The 23,083-nt window shown below is 44.5% G+C and overlaps 1 non-coding gene across 1 annotated transcript; it reads right to left on the bottom strand.

The window, feature by feature from the left end:
- Positions 1–21,623: 21,623 nt before the first annotated feature.
- Positions 21,624–21,698, bottom strand: Trnas-cga. Its single transcript has one exon. It is a non-coding gene; the product is annotated as a tRNA-Ser (tRNA).
- Between the last annotated feature and the right edge of the window lie 1,385 nt (positions 21,699–23,083).

Genomic DNA, 23,083 nt, shown 5'->3' with positions numbered 1-23,083 from the left:
ACAATCAGTTGAACAGCTCATGCGTCCAAGTTGCTGACAAGAATAATATGCAGAAGAATGAATAAGAAAATTGAGGAGGTGTTAGTTGACGATCAGTTCGGTTTTAGGAAAAGTGAAGGCACCAGAGAAGCAATTCTGACGTTGCGGTTAATTGTGGAAGCAAGACTAAAGAAAAATCAAGAGATGTTCATAGGATTTGTAGACCTAGAAAAAACGTTAGACAATGTAAAATGGCACGGAAAAATAGGGGAAACTTATAGGGAGAGGCGGGTAATGTGCAGTATGTACAAGAGCCAAGAAGGAATCATAAAAGTGGACGATCAAGAACAAAGTGCTCGGATTAAAAAGGGTATAAGACAGGAAGGCAGTCCCTGCTGTTCAATCTGTATATCGAAGAAGCACTGATGGAAATAGAAGAAAGGTTCAGGAACCGAAGTAAAATTCAAGCTGAAAGAACATCAACGATAGGATTCGCTGATGACATCGCTATCCTGATTAAAAGTGAAGAAGAATTACATGATCTGCTAAATGGAATGAATAGTGTAACGAGTGCAGCATATGGACTAAGAGTGAATCGAAGATAGATGAAAGTATTGAGAAACAGCAAAAATGAAAATACCGAGAAACTTAACATCAGGACTGATGGTCAGAAGTAGATGAAGTTAAGGAATTTTGCTACCTAAGCAGCAAAATAACCAATGACGCTGCAGTCATGGACTGTGTGCGGCTGGTACCGGCGGAGGTTCGAGTCCTCCCTCGGGCATGGGTGTGTGTGTTTGTCCTAAGGATAATTTAGGTTAAGTAGTGTGTCAGCTTAGGGACTGATGACCTTAGCAGCTAAGTCTCATAAGATTTCACACACATTTGAACATTTGAACCAATGACGGACGGAGCAAGGAGGACATCGAAAGCTGACTAGCACAGGCAAAAAGGGCATTGCTGGGCAAGAGAAGTCTACTAGTATCAAACGTAGGCCTTAATCTGACAAAGAAATTTCTGAGAATGTACATTTGGAGCATGGCACTATGTGGTAGTGAAACATGGATTGTGATAAAACCGTAACAGAAGAGAATCGAATCATTCGAGAAGTGGCGCTGCAGACGAATGTTGAAAATTTGGTAGACTGATAAGGTAAGGAATGAAGAGGTTCTGCATGGAATGGGGGAGGAAGGGAATACGTGGAAAACACTGAGGAGGATAAGGGACAGGAAATATTTCCATGGTACTAGAGGGAGCTGTAGAGGGCAAAAACTGTAGTGGAAGACAGAGATTGGAACACATCCAACAAATAATTGAGGACGTAGGTTGTAAGTGCTACTCTGGGATGAAGAGGTTGGCAAAGGAGAGGAGTTCGTGGCGGGCTGCATCAAACCAGTCAGAAGACTGATGACCGAAAAAAAAAATGTCGCTCCAAGTGCAGACGGAATACACCATAAATGAATAAAATACTGACAGTTCTACTTACGAGAAGACCACTTTTTGATGAGTAAGTGCTGAAAAACAGAGCTAAGATGACCTTGCAGCTACTGTTCCACAGATGACCCTGACACGTGGCAACACGTTCTGTCACTTTAATACCTGTTGCTTGATGCATACGCTCTCTTTCTCCGTTGTTCTTAGAATGGCTCGGAGTTTGCAGTGTTTGGAAATATGTTGGGATGCCGCCGACAAACAAACAGCCTCGAAAGCATACGCAGGAGAGCAGAAAATGCCCGGCTGACAATGAGTGAAATTACCGTGAGAAGTCGAGCGACCAAGGCGCGCGTTCACTGCAGTTGCGATACGAGCCAAGTCGCTCGGCGTGCGGAAATACGGCGTAGTAGCAGCGGTGCTGGTCGTCGCGAGCTTATTTCTCACTTTGGACACACCGTCCATGTCGTGACCACTTTATCTGATCCAGTGGGAACCTTAACTTCTTCCTAGCCTACACCGAACACTTCTCTGTGCAGACTTCGAACTCTGTGAACGTTATTGATCCGTGTAATCGAAACACGGGGACTCATGAGGCTAAAGACAAGACGAGAGGAAAGCAAAAGATATATCAGGTGCTGTAAATTTGTTCTATATGTGGCACCTGCTAGTAACAAACGAATGAAAATCTGTAACCGTCGATGTTGTGGCAATCAAATGTTTGAAGCTTCTCAGAGATGGAAACCGTGTGAAACAGCATGTCTGATCCCTTTCTCTGGGGCAATTCTCGTTTTACCAGCCACCTAGGTACATCTTCAGTATACATCAACACCTACTTGGATTCAAAACAAACAAAAAACGTTTGAAATCAAGCCAGGATCTGCTGTAATGCACGTATACATCTAATTAACCATTTCCCCGAGAGATACTCACCAGCTAGCGTCCAATGCGTTTCACAGTGTTTCTGCTATTCCTGTCTTCTGACAACTCAGATTATATTGTTTTGTGGTAAAAGCAAAGACTGTTGCTACCGCAGAACTTCTATTTCTGCCATTCTGCACACTTTAATCACAAGCAACGTAAAGTGAAATCTACATTTCCTTAACAAAATATCAATAGTTTTAGCTAGATTGATAACCATCTGACAGAGTAAAATTAATATTTGATGATGTTTGCTGTATTACGAATTCCGAGGAAAGTGAGCTACATTTTTTCTGAAGATGAAATTTAAACAGCAACAAATGAACTTTTTCCACTTTATTCGAAACTTCTGGTGTCATGTCCATCCCGCTCTTAATAACCTGCCAGATGTCGAAAACGAAGAAGATGAAGAAATGGTAAAAGGTTCCTCACAAGAATACACTTTTGCTCTTGTTGCTTGGAATAATGCATTAATTGCACTTTAAGCGACGAAGTTGCCATTGTTGACTGCAAAGACACTGGAAGAAAAGCCTGAAAAAGGACGTGAAAAGGACGCATCGTTCTACAAGTGGTTTAATATTTTTTTTTAAATTAATCCACCCACTTTAATTTAAAGGGGTTTGTTTTCAGTGGTAACGTGAATAAACGTTCTTGTGCACTATAATCTCTTATTATGGCTGGTTGCAAGCGTGTAGATGAGTGCTAATGTGTTTCATTCAACCATGCACAATTTATTATTTATTTTCAGTGCATTTGCAAATTTAGTATCATATGACATGTACATTCTTCAAACTAAAATTAGTGTGTCTTATTTCCAGATCCCAGGTCCTACTTGCAGTTGATTCAATTTGAATCTGTTTATTACATGAAAAATTATGCCTGGGTCCAAGTTAAACAAACCCAGGGGTTAATTGAACCCCTGAACGGTTCAAATGGCTCTGAGTACTATGGGACTTAACATCTGAGGTCATCAGTCCCCTAGAACTTAGAACTACTTAAACCTAAATAACCTAAGCACATCACACACATCCATGCCCGAGGCAGGATTCGAACCTGCGACCGTAGCAGTCGCGCGGTTCCAGACTGAAGTGCCTAGAACCGCTCGACCACCGCGGCCGGCTGAACCCCTGATTCAGTAATTTGTTATACAGATACAACATTAAGACTTTGGTCTGAAACGTATCTAAAGTACTAGAAAAGTCTCCGAAATAAAAAAATAAGAAAGAAAACTAGCAGAAAACGCTGCTTTGCCCAGGTATTTAGCTGCAGCTGTGCCTCGCGCTCATACCACGCAGCGTCTAGCCTTGTGCTTAATCTTTATGTCCTCATATCTCACGAACAATGTGTTGTATAGTAATATAATTTTGTTGGTACATTCAGTGGCATATGTGGAAACTGTCTGCAGAACGTGTTGCGAAGGACGTTAATAGCATGGAAGTAATAAATTAAAACGCCATGCATGATTCGACAATTTTTCACGCATCTCTTTGTTTATGATGTAATATGTCCCGAACTACGTGCGGTGCAATGGTATAATTTTGCAGTTACATTTTTCGTCGTGTGTGTGCATATAGTCTGCAAAATATGTCATGAATACAGTGAGCAGCAAAGAAGTAATAAGTTATAACTTCGTGCTCCACGTGGTACTTTTACTGGATGAACAGCGGAAAAGTAGCTAGCGGTAAACATTTTTCCTTTCATCATGTTCTAGTGGTTTTCAGCGAGAAAAAATTTCGTAACGATCTGAAATTATATGTAAACCTTGTTGCAAGTCGCTAAGAGCTCTCATTCCCCAAATGCTGAGCGAATAAAGTCTGGGATTTAAGTGTCGCTGGCTAAGCTTCTTTTTCGCCCTCTCCCCACCCCTTTGGTAGTTAGGTGGTTTATATCTGTAGTGACTTGGCAAGACAGCCAAGCCACTCGGAGGTAGCCGAAAGGCACGCGTTTAAGCTCACGCAGACTGGCGTGAGGTCTGGAACAGGACAATGTCTTGAGAATTGCAAATAAAGTACGAAGATCTCGGCATACTTAACTTCAATCCATAATTGGTGAACATCGCTCTTGTTGATACGTTAATAACAATCTCAATATAAACTGGTAATGGCGCCTTGCTAGGTCGTAGCAAATGACGTAGCTGAAGGCTATGCTAACTGTCGTCTCGGCAAATGAGAGCGCAATTTGTCAGTGTAGCATCGCTAGCAAAGTCGGCTGTACAACTGGGGCGAGTGCTAGGACGTCTCTCTAGACCTGCCGTGTGGCGGCGCTCGGTCTGCAATCACTGACAGTGGTGACACGCAGGTCCGACGTATACTAACGGACCGCGGCCGATTTAAAGGCTACCACCTAGCAAGTGTGGTGTCTGGCGGTGACACCACAATATCCACCACAGTGTTTGTTGCCTGCAGTAAGTTATGTATGTTCCAAGTTCGGTCGAAATCGGTCTAGTGGTTTAGGAGCAGATGTGGAACGTATATACACTCACTAACATACATACGCCCATTTTTATAATATGTATTGATTGTGATATGAGCGAAATTCTGTTTTTTGACTGGCCTTTGGTAGGAATTCTACAAAAACGTTCACTTTTTGGGTCCAAATACTTTCGATTACCATACCACTGTCATGTTCCCTCTTTCCCTTCCCAGTTGCGAATGGTCTGCGGAAGCAAAGGTTGAGCGACCGCTATGGCCGAGCAGTTCTAAGTGCTTCAGTCTGGAACCGCGCGACCGCTACGGTCACAGGTTCGGATCCTGCCTCGGGCATGGATGTGTGTGATGTCCGTAGGTTTGTTAGGTTTAAGTAGTTCTAAGCTCTAGGGGACTGATCACCTCAGATGTTAAGTCGCGTAGTGCTCAGAGCCATTGAACCATTTGAAACAAAAAGCATCCGTGTGAGCTCTAATGCATCTGACTTTCCCTTCATGGTCTTTTCGCAAGATATGAGTGTAGATAGGAGGAATCTTCTAGGGAAGTACGCTTGTGAAATTTTAACAATAAACCACAATGTGATGTACACCCCCCTCTCTTGTAACATCTGGCGCTGGAACTGGCTGAGCATTTCCGTGACGCTTTTGCACTTCTTTGCCTTCTTTGGATCTTCGCTATTTATTTTGCCAATCTTTTGTGGTATTAGTTACAGACTGACGAGCATTATTCAAGTATCTCGCAGTGGACTACGCTTTCCGAGTGTTCTCCCAAAAAACCCCAATTTGGCATCTGCATTCACTGCAGTTTTATGTGGTTTCCACTTTACATCACCCTGTACAACGTGTCTGTCCGCCTATTTCCGCACACTAATGTAGAAAGTTTTACATTGAGGGTCAACTGCCAATTCGTACACCAGTCGTGTATCCTCTGAAGGTTTTCCTGTATTCCGCTACAATCTGCACTGCCACTTCTCCGAACACATCAGTGTGGGATCTGTACCAGATCGGGTTCACGGAGGAGATATAGAAGATCCAAAGAAGAGCGGCGCGTTTCGTCACAGGGTTATTTGGTAACCGTGATAGCGTTACGGAGATGCTTAGCAAACTCAAGTGGCAGACTCTGCAAGAGAGGCGCTCTGCATCGCGGTGTTGCTTGCTCGCCAGGTTTCGACAGGATGCGTTTCTGGATAAGGTATCGAATGTATTGCTTCCCCCTGCTTATACCTCCCGAGGAGATCACGAATGTAAAATTAGAGAGATTCGAGCGCGTACGGAGGCTTTCAGACAGTCGTTCTTCCCGCGAACCATACGCGACTGGAACAGAAAAGGGAGAAAATGACAGTGGAACGTAAAGTGCCCTCCGCCACACACCGTTGGGTGGCTTGCGGAGTATAAATGTAGATGTAGATCTGCGAATAGCCTCATGGAGCTTCAGTTATTAACTACTAGGTAAAAAGGACTTTACAAATTTGAAAACTCGTATTTGTTTATTCATTTAGCTTACAGACATGGCTTTGGTGTCATTTTATAGAAAATATATCAAGGATTTTACTTCGTACCTAAACAGTTTCAATTTGATTTCAGTTGATTATGCGGCACACATCCTGCCTGAATTCGATTTGTTGCCAAAGTCGCTGCATCACGTTAAGCGTGATATGCTCAGTTGCGAATTAGATTCTAGCAATAGGAGAGAAGCCAGTAAGGCTGGAACAAACACGGTATCCTTGAAGATTCCCCAAAAGAAGAAGTCAAGGAGTGTCAGGTCTGGTTAATGTGGAGAGCCATGTAATTGGCGCGCCTCGATCCATCCTCTTACCCGGAAAGCGGACATTAAGGAAATCCCAGACGTTAGAGAGAAAGTGTGGCAGTGCGTCATCTTGCATAAACTGATAAACAATATGCTGTTTTCCTGCCCATCGCAGTCAATCTGGAGGGTTAAAAAGTTTTCCAGCATTCCTAAAGACACTATTCGGTCGATGGTTTTCCCTTGGGAAGAAAAAGCTCCATAACCTTTGCTTTTGCTCAGTGCACAAAACACATTCAATTTTAGGCTATCGTGGTCATGTTCCAGGGATTATCGCGGAACCGGCCGCTGTGACCGAGCAGTTCTAGCCGCTTCAGTCCGGCATCGAGCGACTGCTACGGTGGCAGCTTCGAATACTGCCTCGCGCATGGACGTGTTTGATGTCATTAGGTTAGTTAGGTTTAAGTAGTTATAGATTCTAGGAGACTGATGACCTCAGATGTTAAATCCCATAGTGCTCAGAGCTATTTGAACCACTTGATTATCGTGGATTTACGTTGCTCCAAAACCTAAAGTTGTGTTCATTAACTTCACCAGTCCTTAAAAAGCGGTTCATCACTAAACATAATCTTTCCAACGAAATTAGCATCTTCATCTAAGCAGTGTAACATTTCCACTTAAAACTCCTTACGAGAAAGCCTATCAGGATCTTTGAGATCTTGTACTATGTCAACCTGTGTGGTTAGAGATGCAACACACACGCCAGACAGTCACATGCAGTACACCCAGCTCTTGAAGAGCGGATCGATTTTGCAGGACTGTTCACAATGGTTTGTCTCACTCGCTCTTTGACATCAGCTGTACTGTGAGGTCCTGAGAATTTGTTATGTCTTAGCAAACATCCAGTTTTAATAAAACACTTATGCACTCACAAATAGTAGGCCTCTGGAAGGAGTGCTTGCTGCACAAAGCGTGCAGGAGAACTTCTTTGAAGTTTGGAAATTAAGAGAAAGGTACAGGCGAAAGGAAAGCTATGAAGGAAGGAGAGAGGGGTGGGCCGAGAGGAAAATGGGGGGGGGGGGGGATGATTCGTGAATCGCACTTAGATAAATCAGTCGGTAGGGCGTCTGCCGACGTACAATGTTCTGGGTTCGAGTTTTCATCTGCCAGGAGCTGTCTCTCAGCCTGGCTTATTGTCTTCCTACGACTGGAGTTATTTCGTTGTTCCTCTTTATATCGCTCTAGGTAGACTGTTCTAGATACTCTTATCGCTGTTCACAGTAATTTATCGTCAATAGCGTAATTACACTGAATCGCCAAAGAAACTGGTATAGGCATGCGTATTAAGGTACAGAGATATATTAACAGGTATAATATGGCAATAGGACGGCAACACCAATATAAGACAGCAAGTGTCTGACGCATATACCGCTGCTACAATGGTAGGTTATCAAGATGAGTTTGAACGTGGCGTTACAGTCGGCGTACGATCGATGGGCGCAGCATCTCCGACATAGCGATGAAGTGGGGATTTTCCCGTACGACCATTTCACGAGTGTACCGTGAATATCAGGAATACGGTTTGTTGTTGTTGTGGTCTTCAGTTCTGAGACCGGTTTGATGCAGCTCTCCATGCTACTCTATCCTGTGCAAGCTCCTTCATCTCCCAGTACGTACTGCAACCTACATCCTTCTGAATCTGCTTAGTGTATTCATCTCTTGGTCTCCCTCTACGATTTTTACCCTCCACGCTGCCCTCCAATGCTAAATTTGTGATCCCTTGATGCCTCAGGACATGTCCTACCAACCGATCCCTTCTTCTAGTCAAGTTGTGCCACAAACTTCTCTTCTCCCCAGTCCTATTCAATACCTCCTCATTAGTTACGTGATCTATCCACCTAATCTTCAAAATTCTTCTGTAGCACCACATTTCGAAAGCTTCTATTCTCTTCTTGTTCAAACTATTTAGTGTCCATGTTTCACTTCCATACATGGCTACACTCCATACAAATACTTTCAGAAACGACTTCCTGACACTTAAATCTATACTCGATGTTAACAAATTTCTCTTCTTCAGAAACGCTTTCCTTGCCATTGCCAGTCTACATTTTATATCCTCTCTACTTCGACCATCATCAGTTATTTTGCTCCCCAAATAGCAAAACTCCTTTACTACTTTAAGTGTCTCATTTCCTAATCTAATTCCCTCAGCATCAACCGACTTAATTCGACTACATTCCATTATCCTCGTTTTGCTTTTGTTGATGTTCATCTTATACCCTCTTTTCAAGACATTCCGTTCAACTGCTCTTCCAAGTCCTGTGCTGTCTCTGACAGAATTACAATGTCATCGGCGAACCTTAAAGTTTTTATTTCTTCTCCATGGATTTTAATATCTACTCCGAACTTTTCTTTTGTTTCCTTTACTGCTTGCTCAATGAATAACATTGGGGAGAGGCTACAACCCTGTCTCACTGCCTTCCCAACCACTGCTTCCCTTTCATGCCCCTCGACTCTTATAACTGCCATCTGGTTTCTGTACAAATTGTAAATAGCCTTTCGCTCCCTGTATTTTACCCCTGCCACCTTTAGAATTTGAACGAGAGTATTCCAGTCAACATCGTCAAAAGCTTTCTCTAAGTCTACAAATGCTAGAAACGTAGGTTTGCCTTTCCTTAATCTTTCTTCTAAGATAAGTCGTAAGGTCAGTATTGCCTCACGTGTTCCAACATTTCTACGGAATCCAAACTGATCTTCCCCGAGGTCGGCTTCTACCAGTTTCTCCATTCGTCTGTAAATAATTCCCTTTAGTATTTTGCAACTGTGACTTATTAAACTGATAGTTCGGTAATTTTCACATCTGTCAACACCTGCTTTCTTTGGGATTGTAATTATTATATTCTAAAATATCAAATCTCCGACAACGCTGCGGCCGGAAAAAGATCCTGCAAGAACGGGACCAACGACGGCTGAAGAGAATCGTTCAGCGTGACAGAAGTGCTACACTTCCGCAAATTGCTGCAGATTTCAATGTTTGGCCATCAACAAGTGTGAGTATGCGAACCATTCAACGAAACATAATCAATAAGGGCTTTCGGAGCCGAAGGCCCACCCACTCGTGTACCCTTGATGTCTGCATGACACAAAGCTATACGCCTCACCTGGGCTCGTCAACACCGACATTTCACTGTTAATGACTGGGAACATGTTGCCTGGTTGGACGAGTCTCGTTTCATATTGTATCGATAGGATGGACGTGTACGGGTTTGGAGACAACCTCATGAATTCATGGACCTGTATGTCAGCGAGGGACTGTTTAAGGTGGTGGAGGCTCTGTAATGGTGTGGTTCCTGTGCAGTTCGAGTGATTTGGGACCCCTGATACGTCTAGATATGACTCTGGCAGGTGACACGTACGTAAGTATACTGTTTGATCAAGTGCATCCATTGGTGTCCATTGAGCATTCCGACGGACTTGGGCAATTCCGCAGGACAGTGCGACACTCCACACGTCCAGAATTGCCTCAGAGTGGCTTCAGTAACATCCTTGTGAGTTTGAAGACTTCCGCTGGCCACCAAACTCCCCGCACATGAACGTTACTGAATGTATCTGGCATGCCTTGCAACGTGCTATTCAGAAGAGATCTCCACTCCTCGCACTTTTACGGATTTATGGACAGCACTACTTCAGACATCAGCCGAGTCCATGCCACGTCGCGCTGCGGCACTTCTGCGTGCTCGCGGGGGCCCTACACGATGTTAGGAAGTTGCACCAATTTCTTTGTCTCTTCAGTGTATTATAAACTGTGGACGAACGGGAAATGATGAGAATCGAAGTGCTGGAGATGTTTGCTATGGGTGTATTGGAAATTAGGTGGACGGATAAGAAATAAGAAGATCCTTCACAGTATCACGGAGGAGATGTGGAGTACATTAACAAGAAAATGGTTCAAATGGCTCTGAGCACTATGGGACATAACATCTGAGGTCATCAGTGCCCTAGAACTTAGAACTACTTAAACCTAACTAAGCTAAGGACATCACACACATCCATGCCCAAGGCAGGATTCGAACCTGCGACCGTAGCGGTCGCGCGGTTCCAGACTGATGCGCCTAGAACCACTCGGCCACATCAGCGGGCATTTAACAAGAAAAAGGGACAGAATGTTAGGATATGTGTTAAGACATCAAGGATTGAGTTACACTGTGCCGGCCGCGGTGGTCTCGCGGTTCTAGGCGCGCAGTCCGGAACCGGGCGACTGCTACGGTCGCAGGTTCGAATCCTGCCTCGGGCATGGGTGTGTGTGATGTCCTTAGGTTAGTTAGGTTTAAGTAGTTCTAAGTTCTAGGGGACTTATGACCTAAGATGTTGAGTACCATAGTGCTCAGAGCCATTTGAACCATTTGAGTTACACTGTACACGAGTGGGGTGCGCAGGATAAGAGATTTAGGGGAATACATATGCAACAAATATATGGTCCAGTCACATTAATGCGACCACGGCATGAGATAAACCTCAGTGTGCGATAATCACTCACAGAGGACAAGGGGCAGCACTAGCAGTGCATCACACACAGGGTGAGTCACCTAACGTTACCGCTGGATATACACTCCTGGAAATGGAAAAAAGAACACATTGACACCGGTGTGTCAGACCCACCATACTTGCTCCGGACACTGCGAGAGGGCTGTACAAGCAATGATCACACGCACGGCACAGCGGACACACCAGGAACCTCGGTGTTGGCCGTCGAATGGCGCTAGCTGCGCAGCATTTGTGCACCGCCGCCGTCAGTGTCAGCCAGTTTGCCGTGGCATACGGAGCTCCATCGCAGTCTTTAACACTGGTAGCATGCCGCGACAGCGTGGACGTGAACCGTATGTGCAGTTGACGGACTTTGAGCGAGGGTGTATAGTGGGCATGCGGGAGGCCGGGTGGACGTACCGCCGAATTGCTCAACACGTGGGGCGTGAGGTCTCCACAGTACATCGATGTTGTCGCCAGTGGTCGGCGGAAGGTGCACGTGCCCGTCGACCTGGGACCGGACCGCAGCGACGCACGGATGCACGCCAAGACCGTAGGATCCTACGCAGTGCCGTAGGGGACCGCACCGCCACTTCCCAGCAAATTAGGGACACTGTTGCTCCTGGGGTATCGGCGAGGACCATTCGCAACCGTCTCCATGAAGCTGGGATACGGTCCCGCACACCGTTAGGCCGTCTTCCGCTCACGCCCCAACATCGTGCAGCCCGCCTCCAGTGGTGTCGCGACAGGCGTGAATGGAGGGACGAATGGAGACGTGACGTCTTCAGCGATGAGAGTCGCTTCTGCCTTGGTGCCAATGATGGTCGTATGCGTGTTTGGCGCCGTGCAGGTGAGCGCCACAATCAGGACTGCATACGACCGAGGCACACAGGGCCAACACCCGGCATCATGGGGTGGGGAGCGATCTCTTACACTGGCCGTACACCACTGGTGATCGTCGAGGGGACACTGAATAGTGCACGGTACATCCAAACCGTCATCGAACCCATCGTCCTACCATTCCTAGACCGGCAAGGGAACATGCTGTTCCAACAGGACAATGCACGTCCGCATGTATCCCGTGCCACCCAACGTGCTCTAGAAGGTGTAAGTCAACTACCCTGGCCAGCAAGATCTCCGGATCTGTCCCCCATTGAGCATGTTTGGGACTGGATGAAGCGTCGTCTCACGCGGTCTGCACGTCCAGCACGAACGCTGGTCCAACTGAGGCGCCAGGTGGAAATGGCATGGCAAGCCGTTCCACAGGACTACATCCAGCATCTCTACGATCGTCTCCATGGGAGAATAGCAGCCTGCATTGCTGCGAAAGGTGGATATACACTGTACTAGTGCCGACATTGTGCATGCTCTGTTGCCTGTGTCTATGTGCCTGTGGTTCTGTCAGTGTGATCATGTGATGTATCTGACCCCAGGAATGTGCCAATAAAGTTTCCCCTTCCTGGGACAATGAATTCATGGTGTTCTTATTTCAATTTCCAGGAGTGTATTTCGTAAACCACATCAAATACTGACGAATCGATTCCACAGACCGAACGTGAGGAGAGGGGCTAGTGTAATTGTTTAATACAAACCATGCAAAAATGCACGGAAGTATGTTTTTTAACACAAACCTACGTTTTTTTAAAATGGAACCACCTTAGTTTTGTTAGCACATCTGAACATAGAAACAAATACGTAATCAGTGCCGTTTGTTGCATTGTAAAATGTTAATTACATCCGGAGATATTGTAACCTAAAGTTGACACTTGAAACTTCCGACGTTCAGTTGCGTGTTGTGACAAACAGCTGCAACATACATCGCGTTTCTACAGGATGATCTGCCAACGTTGCTCGAAAATGTCCCACTGGAAACGCGTCGACGTATGTGGTATCAGCATGATGGTGCACCTGCACATTCCGCAATTAACGCTAGGCTGACCCTTGACAGGATGTTCGACGGGCGTTTCATAGGACGTGGAGGACGCATAAATTGGCCAGCCCGTTCTCCTGATCTTACACCTCTGGACTTCTTTCTGTGGGGTACGTTAAAGGAGAATGCGTACCGTGATGTGCCTACAACCCCAGAGGATATGAAACAACGTGTTGTGGCAGCCTGCGGCGACATTACACCAGATGTACAGCGGCGCGTACGACATTCATTACGCCAGAGATTGCAATTGTGTGCAGCAAATGATGACCACCACATTGAACATCTATTGGCCTGACATGTCGGGACACACTCTATCCCACTCCGTAATTGAAAACGGAAACCACGTGTGTACGTGTACCTCACCCCTCATGGTAATGTACATGTGCGTAAGTGAAAAAGACCAATAAAAAGGTGTTAGCATGCGGACGTAATGTGCTGTTCCAGTCTCTTCTGTACCTAAGGTCCATCACCGTTCCCTTTGCATCCCTACGTAATTCGGTGCTCTCCGATACACACAATCGAACAACGGAGGAGTGGTACTCAAGCGTCAACTTTAGGTCACAATATCTCCGGATGTGAGTAACATTTTACAATGCAACAAACGGCACTGATTACGTATTTGTTTATACGTTCAGATGTGCTAACAAAACTAACGTTCCATTTAAAAAAACCTAGGTTTGTGTTAAAAAACATACTTCCGTGCTTTTTTTTATGGTTTGTATTAACCAATTACACTAGCCCCTCTCCTCACATTCGGTCTGTGGAATAGATTCGTCAGTATTTGATGTGGTTTACGAAATATATCCAGCGGTAATGTTAGGTGACTCACCCTGTATAAGGCGCGTCGGGGAAAAACGGTGCAGTCGTTGTCGTAATGCAGAAACGGAACGATTTATCTGACGTCAAAAATGGCATATCATTGCCATTCGGTCAGGGGTGGAAGAGTTTCGGAAACCGGTAAGTTTGTAAACGGTTTACTTACCGCATCAGCATTACGGTATGGGGAATGCATTCGTGGTGCTTTTAGAAACCAGCGTCGAGGCAACTGTGATGCACCACGAGCCACAAATGGTTCAAATGGCTCTGAGCACTATGGGACTCAACTTCTGAGGTCATTAGTCCCCTAGAACTTAGAACTACTTAAACCTAACTAACCTAAGGACATCACAAACATCCATGGCCGAGGCAGGATTCGAACCTGCGACCGTAGCGGCCTTGCGGTTCCAGACTGCAGCGCCTTTAACCGCACGGCCACTTCGGCCGGCCCACGAGCCACAGATGACAGGGGTGAACGACGACTGCAGAGAAATGTACGGGCGAATAGACGCGCAACCGTTGAGCAACTGACCGCCCCGATGAACGAAGACACTGCAAACAATGTCTCCTCACCGACCGTTCAGAGAACATGGCTTCATATGGGCCTCCGCCCATGCTCACTACTGTTCATTGGCGACGAAGGCTGCAGTTTGCCAGCCAGTATCGCAACTGGACGTCTGCAGACAGGCGGCCTTTTCAGATGAATCACGTTTTATGCTCCATCGGACAGACGGCCGTTGGAGTGTGCAACGCGAAAAGTGTGAAAGCAAACACCCTGCATCAGCATTACGATCTGGGGAATGCGTTCGTGCCATTCTCTGGGTGATTTCGTCGTTCTGGAAGGCACGATGGATCAATACAAGTATGCATCTATCCTCGGAGACCACGTCGACCCCTACATGCGATTTGTTTTCCCTCGGCACGACTGCATCTACCAGCAGGACAACGCAACGTGTCACACAGCTCACAGTGTGTGTGTGTGTGCATGCTTCGGAGAGCCCAGGATGATTTTACCGCACTCCCTTGACTACCAAATTCCCTGGACTTAAACAAAATCGAGAATCTGTAGGAGGACATCGTCATGCAGTGGCTGGCACTGCTATAGGGCTTTGACAGCTGGTCACATTAATGTGACTGTAGAGTGTAACTGATAACCTTGCTCGTGTACAAGTAGCACTCTGAGTGAAGAAGTTAGCAGAGGGGAAGGCGCCAGAGGACATATAACCCCCACTCCCTTCCCTCCCCTCATACGCACAAACATACACACACAAAGTTAATAGAAAGTGTTGCGTATTTCCGTCTGTTTATGCGAAGTACATTTGTTTATGTTGAGCCTCGACTGCCACTCACAGTATCAAGTACTATTCCTCTACAGGTCTTCCTCTATTTCACTCCATTTTCCTGGTGATGCAACTTCCCTATACACGATAACACCGTATGTGAACGGGATTTCAGAGCTTCTTTCGTCATCCATTACATCATTTGTATATGTAGCGTACAGTTACGGCCATGCAGTGCTTTTATATGATCCTGCTCACTTCACTGTCACATCCAACAATGTTGCCTAGTTAAGAAAGTGCCAATATCAGCCGCGGCGGTCAACACTTTGTGTAAACTTACCTTCTAACGTTTTATTCTACCCCTTCTCGTAAATTCAAAAGCCTTCTACTCCTTTCTAAATTCGATCCGAGTACATAACCAGTATGCCAAGAAAATATTCCCGTTCGTATATAAAATTTTCACCCGTAAATGAATAATAACGCGATTTCACTTCTATTAATGGGAAATTTGGAAATAGGAAGAACTTTCGTAGCGGAATGGTAAATGTAGGGGATTTGGACATATGTTTAAGTGCTGTAAAATTACTTTCAGTACGTCCAAACCTGTCAACACAAGCGGAAATTATATCGCATCCTCTCTTATAGACAAAATATATGCAGTGAAGGTGAAGACTCCGTGTTATGTAGTCTAACACCCATTCACAAGCCGGCCGGTGTGGCCGAGCGGTTCTAGGCGCTTCAGTCTGGAACCACGCGACCGCTACGGTCGCAGGTTCGAATCCTGCCTCGGACATGGATGTGTGTGATGTCCTTAGGTTGGTTAGGTTTAAGTAGTTCTAAGTTCTAGGGTACTGATGACCTCAGATGCTAAGTCCCATAGTTCTCAGAGCCATTTGATCCATTCTGAACCTATTCGCAAAAAGATTTAATCACAACAGTCATTCACGATCAGGACTTGCTAGAAGTTCTAGGCAGCCCAGAACTACTTTATATTTGCTGTAATAAGCGTGCAAACAACTAAATGTAATGTCTGTCGATGACAGGTCATCTGATTAACGATTCCACTGAACGCAGATCATATTCAGAGGAGTGTGCTCGCATCAGTCGCGCTTCAGATAAAACGTAAGTGAGCACGTGGGAGGTGACAATGAAATGGCATCGTGATGACAAATAATTGAAGAGAATTAGTAACAAATCTTGATTACTATTCAAGAAACATGCACGAAAATTCTCTAATAAAGTTGTATATCTTCTCCATGCAACCACGTGGAATACATTACCACAGATCATCAAAAATAGAACAAAAGGAACGCCACATAATTTCTAATCGCATCAGTAACGTTAAATGAGTGAGGTAGTAACATATATGACGTATATTCGCGGATGAGTCAACAAAAGACCGATCTCGATTCTTCAACATAGAAGAAAGTCTCTTGCTCGGAGCAACAGATTTAAACTTCGTCACAAAGAAAGCATATCTTCAGAGCTGAAAATCATGTAAATAGAGTATTATACCAAAGCGCATCTACAGGCAACGTTCTCACAATAAATTCCTGTACATTACTGCGTAGAAGTGTCCAGGGACGTAAAACATTAGACAAAGGTGTCGGATAATAACAAACAGAACCATGAAAGTTGCGGGCTGCGTCTACTTCATGTGACATACCCCATCGGTCAGTGACCACAAGTGCGTCATGAATCTACGTCCACATGGGTACTATACCTCAAACCTCAACCACTCTATTACAGGTTTGCTTACAACCCCTCCCAGATTTAGTGGTAACATGGCAAAGTGGGTAGCACGTCAAAACTGAAGACAGATCAAGCATGAAAACATGAAGAATGCGTACCGAACGATGCAAGAAAAAATGGTTCTGAGCACTATGGGACTTAACTTCTGAGGTCATCCGTCCTCTAGAACTTAGAACTACTTAAACCTAACCAACCTAAGGACATCACACACATCCATGCCCGAGGCAGGATTCGAACCTGCGACCGTAGATGTCACGCGGTTCCAGACTGTGGCGCCTAGAACCGCTCGGCCACTCCGGCCGGCTAACGGTGCAAAAAAGAAACAAAATAGAAACAGAGAAAGACCCAAGATCAACATGTGCAACATGGAGTTACACTGGACAACCGTGCTGTCGTGGTTATGTGGTCACGCTGGGGATTGCAAAATAAAAGATCCAGGTTCAAACACCCCAGTGCGCAATTTTTTTTTTTTCACAAAATTATGAACTGTGTCTCCAGTCAATGACGTGTCTGTTCACTGTATTCAGATTTGTGTATTCATGATGGTGCAACGTCCGTTTGCAACAGCGACGTGTAACGAAGCGACTTCCACAAGTACTACATGTTATACATCTTGCATTAAGTTTCGACTCTTGAATTCCTTCATTGCAACGCAGTGCACACCCGTTTATTTGTTGTTTTCTTTTCTGTGAGGGGTCTATGAGACATCTCGTCTGCTCTCACTTATTCGTCACATTTACTTGCGACGGTAATATAGCCTTATCACATGACTCATTTCTTAAGTCCAACGTGCAGTATGACAAATGACAAGACTAGAGGAGAAGAACAGACACGTCAATGGCCGGACGATCAGTTCATAAATCTGTAAACAGAAAAAGCAAGGTTCGAACACGGATCTTCCGCTTTGTAGTCCAACACCGTGACCACACAACCACGACAGCGTCTTTATTTTCATTCGCTCAATATTGCATATCCTAAGCTTTGTATGGAGTGTAGCCATGTATGGAAGTGAAACATGGACGATAACCAATTTGGACAGGAAGAGAATAGAAGCTTTCGAAATGTGGTGCTACAGAAGAATGCTGAACATAAGGTGGGTAGATCACGTAACTAACGAGGAGGTACTGAATAGGATTGGAGAGAAGAGAAGTTTGCGGCACAACTTGACTAGAAGAAGGGATCGGTTGGTAGGACATGTTTTGAGACATCAAGGGATCACAAATTTAGCATTGGAGGGCATCGTGGAGGGTAAAAATCATAGAGGGAGACCAAGAGATGAATACACTAAGCAGGTTCAGAAGGATGTAGGTTGCAGTAGGTACTGGGAGATGAAGAAGCTTGCACAGGATAGAGTAGCATGGAGAGCTGCATCAAACCAGTCTCAGGACTGAAGACCACAACAACAACAACAAGCTTAGACCACTCACTGTTTCTACTTTGTTTCTTTTTTGACAGTTTGATACACCATCTTCTTGTTTTCATGCTTCATCTCTTTTCAGTATTTGACGGGTTATCCAGTGGGCCCTTTACCACTAAATATGATGGATGTGATGGGGAGTTTCCCTTGTGAGAAGGATACGGTCTCAAAAGTACTGCGTTCAGATTTGCCTTTCCTATGCAGCCAAAGATTGTTTCTTCCCTATCAGATAAAAACAGTGCTTGTAGAGTGTTTGCACCTCCAAAGCGACTTAAAACTCGCGTAAAGCCAAAGACGGCTTTTGAATTCACAGCACGCTGGGTATCCGACTGTCTGTCTCATAAAACCTCGTCTTTTGATACGTTGACATCTATCGCGTTTTGTAATATCCTGCTGTTACGCTAGATTTCGAATGTTTCAAGATGGTCTTTATTTTTTCCTTTTAAGGTAGTTCCGTGCCACCAAAATGTGCTACTCTTTCAGATTTTTATGAACTTTTGCAGCATTTTCATTATCATCGAAAACCTGTGTACATGTTTCCTTGCACTGGTTTTCTAAACAACTTTTGCGTATTGATCGGTATTCATTATCTCGATTTATTAGTCCCTCGTTGCCTATCTGAGGACACAACCATATTCTTTTTATCAGTATTATTGTTTTTTCTGAAGTTCATTTCTGTGGCTTGAATATAGCTCCTGTCGTTGGCCTTTGGGATCTATACAGGGTTATTACAAATGATTGAAGTGATTTCACAGCTCTACAATAACTTTATTATTTGAGATATTTTCACAATGCTTTGCACACACATACAAAAATCTCAAAAAGTTTTTTTAGGTATTCACAAATGTTCGATATGTGCCCCTTTAGTGATTCGGCAGACATCAAGCCGATAATCAAGTTCCTCCCACACTCGGCGCAGCATATCCCCCTCAATGAGTTCGAAAGCATCGTTGATGCGAGCTCGCAGTTCTGGCACGTTTCTTGGTAGAGGAGGTTTAAACACTGAATCTTTCACATAACCCCACAGAGAGAAATCGCACAGGGCTAAGTCGGCAGAGCGTGGAGGCCATGACACGAATTGCCGATCGTGATCTCCACCACGACCGATCCATCGGTTTTCCAATCTCCTGTTTAAGAAATGCCGAACATCACGATGGAAGTGTGGTGGAGCACCATCCTGTTGAAAGATGAAGTCGGCGCTGTCGGTCTCCAGTTGTGGCACGAGCCAATTTTCCAGTATGTCCAGATACCCGTGTCCTGTAACGTTTTTTTCGCAGAAGAAAAAGGGGCCGTAAACTTTACACCGTAAGATTGCACAAAACCCGTTAACTTCTGGTGAATTGCGAATTTGCTGCACGAATGCGTGAGGATTCTCTACCTCCCAGATTCGCACATTGTGTCTGTTCACTTCACCATTAAGAAAAAATGTTGCTTCATCACTGAAAACAAGTTTCGCACTGAACGCATCCTCTTCCATGAGCTGTTGCAACCGCGCCGAAAATTCAAAGCGTTTCACTTTGTCATCGGGTGTCAGGGCTTGTAGCAGTTGTAAACGGTAAGGCTTCTGCTTTAGCCTTTTGCGTAAGATTTTCCAAACCGTCGGCTGTGGTACGTTTAGCTCCCTGCTTGCTTTATTCGTCGACTTCCGCGGGCTACGCGTGAAACTTGCCCGCACGCGTTCAACCATTTCTTCGCTCACTGCAGGCCGACCCGTTGATTTCCCCTTACAGAGGCATCCAGAAGCTTTAAACTGCGCACACCATCGCCGAATGGAGTTAGCAGTTGGTGGATCTTTGTGGAACTTCGTCCTGAAGTGTCGTTGCGCTGTTACGACTGACTGATGTGAGTGCATTTCAAGCACGACATACGCTTTCTCGGCTCCTGTCGCCATTTTGTCTCACTGCGCTCTCGAGCGCTCTGGCGTCAGAAACCTGAAGTGCGGCTTCAGCCGAACAAAACTCTATGAGTTTTTCTACGTATCTGTAGTGTGTCGTGACCATACGTCAATGAATGGAGCTACAGTGAATTTATGAAATCGCTTCAATCATTTGTAATAGCCCTGTACATCAGTGCAATTCAGAAGCGCTGGGACTACCATTATGTTGTATAATTCTGTGTCAAGATCACAATGATACATTCACGATGCTACCTTTGGTAATATGGTACGTATGAAATTAATTTCCATCGCTGTATCTCGGTGTGCAGCAACTTCGCTCTCCCAGTGCAGCCGCCACTCCGCAGTGCCCTTCGTTGTCAACAGTACCAGGCTGTGTGAGGAATGACAAAGCGGCGCGAATGGTCTCTCTTTATCGCTCACTCTGGCAAATGTGTTTTTCAGCGTCACTGATAATGTCAGATACATCTGCAGGAACTCGACGCAAAAAAATCACATGTTATCTACAGGAGGAAAATACTCGGCAAACAAAACACCTCTTACTTTCTCTTCGGGAAACACATTCGCGAAGAATAGGCAGCTGCATTCCACGTTCGACGTTCCAATGTCTGCTTCAGATAATGCTTTCAGTTTTACCGATCTTAATAAATAAAAGGCAATGACCCGACTGACTGACTCACTCACACACAGACTCATTACGCCCAACCCAAAGCTCTTAGGTTAGAAACTTGGAATTTGGAGAGAGTACTGATTTTGTACTGTAGGCGTCATTTAAGAACGCATTTTTCGAAATTCCAGCCGTTAGGGGGTAAAATTAGGGATATGTAGCTATTAAGGAAGTTTTGAAGCTAGAACTAAGAACAAAATAGACCTACGAAAATTGGTATTTGGTTTCTCGGGCAGAAATAAAGAAATACGTGTTTCAGTATTTTTGGAAGTTTAACCGTTGGGGGAGGAGTGAAATAGTAGGTGCCATTTTTAAAAGAAATAATTATTAAGAAACTAATGATTCATAAAGCTACAGCAGTGAAAACTGGTATTTGACTTCTCGGTTACAAATAAAATAACACGTGTTTCAGTGGTTTTTGCAAATTCAATCTCTAAGGAGTTAAAATAGTGCGTGAAGTTTTTTACGAAAACATTTCAATGTGAAAGCATTTTATCTATGAAAATTGGTATTTGGCTTGTCATTTAGAAGTGAAAATATACGTGTTTCACTGTTTCTGGACATACAACCCCTTAAGTGGGTGAAATAGGGCCACACTGATTCATTGACTCATAATCGCCCAGCTTCGCTAAGGATAGGTACTGGAAATTTGGAGAGGCTGTGGAGGGTAAAATAGGGGATAAAAGGCTTTTCAAAATTATGTCGTTACTAACCAATTTTGAAACTACAACTACAAAAATTGGTATATGGTTTTTCAGTCAGAAATAAAAAAATACATAATGAGATTTTCACTCTGCAGCGGAGTGTGCGCTGATATGAAACTTCCTGGCAGATTAAAACTGTGTGCCCGACCGAGACTCGAACTCGGGACCTTTGCCTTTCGCGGACAATTGCTCTACCAACTGAGCTACCGAAGCACGACTCAGGTCCGGCACCCACAGCTTTACTTCTGCCAGTATCTCGTCTCCTACCTTCCAAACTTTACAGAAGCTCTTCTGCGAACCATGCAGAACTAGCACTCCTGAAAGAAAGGATATAACGGAGACATGGCTTAGCCACAGCCTGGGGGATGTTTCCAGAATGAGATTTTCACTCTGCAGTGGAGTGTGCGCTGATATGAAACTTCCTGGCAGATTAAAACTGTGTGCCCGACCGAGACTCGAACTCGGGACCTTTGCCTTTCGCGGGCAAGTGCTCATTCTGGAAACATCCGCCAGGCTGTGGCTAAGCCATGTCTCCGCTATATCCTTTCTTTCAGGAGTGCTAGTTCTGCATGGTTCGCACAAGAGCTTCTGTAATGTTTGGAAGGTAAGAGACGAGATACTGGCAGAAGTAAAGCTGTGGGTACCGGACGTGAGTCGTGCTTCGGTAGCTCAGTTGGCAGAGCACTTGCCCGCGAAAGGCAAAGGTCCCTAGTTCGAGTCTCGGTCGGGTACACAGTGTTAATCTGCCAAGAAGTTTCAAAAAAATACATGTTTCAGCATTCTCGGAATTTCAGCCACTAATGGGGAAAAATAGCGGCTAAAGTGGATTTTGAAAATATATTAAAGAACTACTAAATCTTTTTAAGGCAACATCTATGGAAATTGGTTTTTGACTTCTCAGCTGGAAATTTAAAAAAAAAAACCCTAAGAGGGTGAAACGATGTATGAAAATTTTTATGAAAAGATTTCGTTACATTAATACAATTTTAAAGCTAAATCTATGAAAACTGGTATTTCACTTCTCGGTTATATACAAAGAAATATGTGTCTGGGGATGAACGTTTCTATGGAAATATCGCCACAAGAACGCAAAAGGCATAATTAACAAAACGTTTGGGCTCCAGGTATCATAATCGCGTTTTAGTCGCAAGTGAATTTTGAGAAGATAATACTTCTGTAGCCTAAACTAGTGCGGAAAGCTTACAAAGTATTCGATTAAAGAAAACAAAAGAAATCTGTGCAGACCATACAGCCTATGCGAGTGAAGGTGCAGGTGCTGATCTAGTAGATACACAAAACCCTCATTCAATAATTTTATTTACGTGTTTCGATGTTAACTACCCCTTTGAAAAATATATTTTATGCTAATAAAATTCTTTGTCTTTCCTTTTGCTGATTTCTTTCGCCTTTTTTCCTGGTTTTGTACCATATAATGTTGCTTAATCGTGTACTGTGCAGGCTGCTATTTGGAAATAATTTTGTTCATTAATAATGTGCAGATAACACACAACTAAGTTTTAAGTTACGTTTTGGCTCGTTTATTGTCCTCTGAGCTTAGTAATGTTCCTAGTATGCTCTTCGTAACATTTCTCTAGGCAT

This window comes from Schistocerca piceifrons, chromosome 6 (genome assembly GCF_021461385.2).
Source record: "Schistocerca piceifrons isolate TAMUIC-IGC-003096 chromosome 6, iqSchPice1.1, whole genome shotgun sequence".
NCBI classification, from domain to species: Eukaryota; Metazoa; Arthropoda; class Insecta; order Orthoptera; family Acrididae; genus Schistocerca; species Schistocerca piceifrons.
The sequence above is the reverse complement of the archived record's forward strand: the minus strand, read 5'-3'. Positions and strand labels throughout refer to the sequence as shown.